Here is a 3,948-nt window from a genome sequence, read left to right as displayed (position 1 = left end):
CCTAGAAATCCCCTCGCCCCTCTGATTCTAACTACACAACGCCGCGATGCAAGATTAACGGGATCCCTCAAGCCCTCTGTAGCCAACATTACGGAACGAAAAACGAGAGAGAATTGTCCAGCGCTATTTTTCGACCGATTTCAATGTTTTTTGGCTTGTTGGAATTGTTAGGACTCGCACCGTGTCATAAATAAAGCCGTATTTTCCAAAAAACGTAAAAAAAATAAAATTGTTTAAAAATTTGCATTAATAATATTTAAACGCAAAACAAATAGAAAAATCGGGCTTCTTTATGACGATGTGCAAAAACCTAACGATTCCAACGAGCCCAAAAACATTTAAATCGGTTGAGAAATAGAGCCGTACCATTGTCCCGCGTTTCTGAGGTGGACGAAAAGCAAAAATTTTAAGAAAGAAAGCTAGGATTCCTCCCCTCTCGCGGATCACGCTAACGTGTTCCCCCACTCTAGCATCGAACCTTACTGCGAAGCTTTCCTCTCATATTTACGCTATTCTCCTATCTGTAGCTATACATATATAAATACTGCTAAAATAATGTTGAGAACATTTCATCTTGCCGATATAATGAAATTGCTAAAAATGCAATTATCATTTTGAAATAAAATTGTAGAAAAGGAGATTTCGTAATGCTTGAAATATAGGGCATACGGCGAAACGCGGGACAATGGTAAAGTCGTATTTTTCAACATAATTTGATGAAACTAGTAATAATTAAAGCCATTCTTCATGTAGATTGTCCTAAAGAGCTCGCATTTTCGGTAAAGCTTATAGTTTTTCAGCTATGAACGATTGAAGTTGCACGGCGCACAAATACATATTTCCTCTCCCGCTTAGATCAGCTGTTGCGCACGTCCATCCTCAATCGCTCATAACTGGAAAACTATAAGCCTTACCGAAAATGCGAGCTCTTTAGGACAATCTTCATGAAGAATGGCTTTAGTTATGACTAATCTCATCAAATTCTATTGAGAAATACGCCTGTACCATTGTCCCGCGTTTCGCCGTATGCCTTATATTTCAAGCATTACGAAATCTCCTTTTCTACAATTTTATTTCAAAATGATAATTGCATTTTTAGCAATTTCATTATATCGGCGAAATGAAATGTTCTCAACATTATTTTAGCGGTATTTATATGTGTATAGCTACAGATAGGGGAATAGCGTAAATATGAGGAAAGCTTTGCAGTAAGTTTCGATGCTGGAGTGGGGGAACACGTTAGCGTGAGCCGCGAGAGAGGAGGAAGCCTAGCTTTCTTCCTAAAAATTTTTGGTTTTCGTCCACCTCAAAAACGCGGGACAATGGTACGGCTCTATTTCTCAACCGATTTCAATGTTTTTGAGCTTGTTGGAATCGTTAGGTCTGGCACCTCGTCATAAAGAAGCCCGATTTTTCGATTTGTTTTGCGTTTAAATATTATTAATGCGAATTTTTAAACAATTTTATTTTTTTACGTTTTTTGGAAAATACGGCTTTATTTATGACACGGTGCGAGTCCTAACGATTCCAACAAGCCCAAAAACATTGAAATCGGTTGAAAAATAGCGCTGGACACTTCTCCTTCGTTTTTTGTTCCGTAATGTTGGCTACAGAGGGCTTGAGGGATCCCGTTAACGGGATCCCTCACGCCTACTTTATCGACAGTTCAAGTCAATAAACAATTAGTTTAATAAAATTTAAATGCAAAGCAAATTGAACAATCGGGCGTTTGTTGGACAATGTGCTAGTCCTAACGAATCAAACGAACTTAAGAACACTCAAATTAGTTGAAAAATAACGCTGTACCATTGTGCCGCGTTCTTGAAGAGAGGTTACTTTTGGTTATTTCCACTTCAAGAACGCGGGACAGTGGTACAGCGTTATTCTTCGTCCTATTTGAGTTTTTTTAAGCTCGATTGACTCGTTAGAATTGGCACCTTGTCATAAAGAAGCCCGTTTTTGCAATTTGCTTCGCATTTGGCTTTTATTAAACGAATTGTTTATTGACTTGTACTGTCGGTAAAGCATGCGTGAGGGATCCCGTTAACGGGATCCCTCACGCCTACTTTATCGACAGTTAAAGTAAATAAACAATTAGTTTAATAAAATTCAAATGCGAAGCAAATTGAACAATCGGGCGTTTGTTGGACAATGTGCCAGTCCTAACAAGTCAAACGAACTTAAAAACACTCAAATTAGTTGAAAAATAACGCTGTATTATTATGCCGTGTTCTTGAAGAGAGGTTACTTTTGGTTATTTCCACTTCAAGAACGCGGGACAGTGGTACAGCGTTATTCTTCATCCGATTTGAGTTTTTTTAAGCTCGATTGACTCGTTAGAATTGGCACCTTGTCATAAAGAAGCCCGTTTTTGCAATTTGCTTCGCTTTTAACTTTTATTAAACGAATTGTTTATTGACTTGTACTATCGGTAAAGCACGCGTGAGGGATGGCCAAAACACGTCCGAAAGCACTGAGAGCTTATTATACCAACATTATACTTCGTTTCTTCTCTGTGAATCACACTTACTATACATTTTGTGTGGTATATTCAATTCTCGCCAACAAACTATACAGCGTAGTATCTTCCAACATGGCGGACTTGGCAACGCTGCCTTATGTGCCCATTGATTCTGCTCGAACACGTTTTTGTTATAGTGATAGGAATTTTGGTATAGTGATAGAAATCAAGTAACAGAATAACAGATCAATAAAAAGAACAAGGTATATTCCTATGAGTGAAGTATCAAGTGAGCAAGTGCCAATAGTGAGTAAAATGTGCAACTTAACTTCTGTATTTTTTATTAATTTATTAAAAAAACTTATATGTGATGAACTTTTATTAAAAACATTTTGTGTTATAAATATGTATAAAAAACATGTATTTTAATTTTAACCTATTACTGTGTAACGTATGGTGTATAAAAATAATTGATAATATATATTTTAAATTAAATTTACGTTGTTGATATTTTTTCAAGAATAACACATCATTAAATTTATATTAATAAGAAGGAGCTATAGTCTTGAGTCGTAAAGTCCATTGGAGCTTGCAAGACAACTACGAATCCAAAATTTACAGCAATAAGATTCTACGAATAAAGAAGATGCAATAATTCATTGTTAAAATAGATAATCGTTAACTCAGATTTGTTTGCAGCAACCTAATATCAATAGTGACAAGCCTTCGTACCTATTTCCAATTGATGATGCTGGAACAGAACCTCTGAGTGCTTTTGACAGCTCTACTGCCACAAGTCCAAGAAACAGCTATTTACGTAAATCTGTCCAATGCCATGCAATACATTTTCCAGAAGCCAGTCTGCTATTATCCAGCTAATGTTTCTACGCAATATAATTAATTTCTTGTTAAGTTTCAAATATACTATATACGTTAGGAAGAAGAAGCCAATATATTAAGATCCATTTACTTACAACACATCTCATTACGTAACCATGAATCAGTATTTTTGAATGGTGACAGAACAGCTTAGCGTTGCAAAATCACAATGTGTTCCTGTGGATAATGTTGCTGGGTCTTTGGTCTTTCGCAGTATCCTAATGTAGCAGATTTGCAATGATTTTTCAATTATAGCCTATTTTCGAAGAAAACTTTGAAACTTAAACTTAAATTGAAGAATATTCAAATGATTAATAGTAACTCTTTACGGATTAAGATGTCTGGCATTATTTCCAGTTTCTGCTACCAGTGCATATTGGCAAATCCAGTGGTAAATTGTTATTTTCACCATGTAGAGCTTGTAAATCCTACAGGTTACGTGGAACTTTAAATTGGACACATGCATGAATTAAAAAGGAAGGAGGGCAGGCACAATGCACATGGATGTCTTCGTGGCAGCTAACAGCAAGTTAAATAATATAAAAGGTATGTATATCTTTATGAGTATTGAAATAACTTACACTTACTTTTAAGACTGAATCTTCATA

General features: G+C 35.9%; 1 long non-coding RNA gene across 1 annotated transcript; it reads right to left on the bottom strand.

The window, feature by feature from the left end:
* Positions 1–2,938: 2,938 nt before the first annotated feature.
* Positions 2,939–3,517, bottom strand: LOC136782386 (uncharacterized). Its single transcript, XR_010824120.1, has 3 exons — positions 3,436–3,517; positions 3,194–3,345; positions 2,939–3,092 (listed from the first exon to the last, which is right to left on the bottom strand). It is a non-coding gene; the product is annotated as an uncharacterized lncRNA (long non-coding RNA).
* Between the last annotated feature and the right edge of the window lie 431 nt (positions 3,518–3,948).

This window comes from Prorops nasuta, unplaced genomic scaffold (genome assembly GCF_024137725.1).
Source record: "Prorops nasuta isolate Cenicafe-Biocafe unplaced genomic scaffold, Cenicafe_Pnas_1.2 PNAS00002, whole genome shotgun sequence".
Taxonomy (NCBI): domain Eukaryota; kingdom Metazoa; phylum Arthropoda; class Insecta; order Hymenoptera; family Bethylidae; genus Prorops; species Prorops nasuta.
The sequence above is the reverse complement of the archived record's forward strand: the minus strand, read 5'-3'. Positions and strand labels throughout refer to the sequence as shown.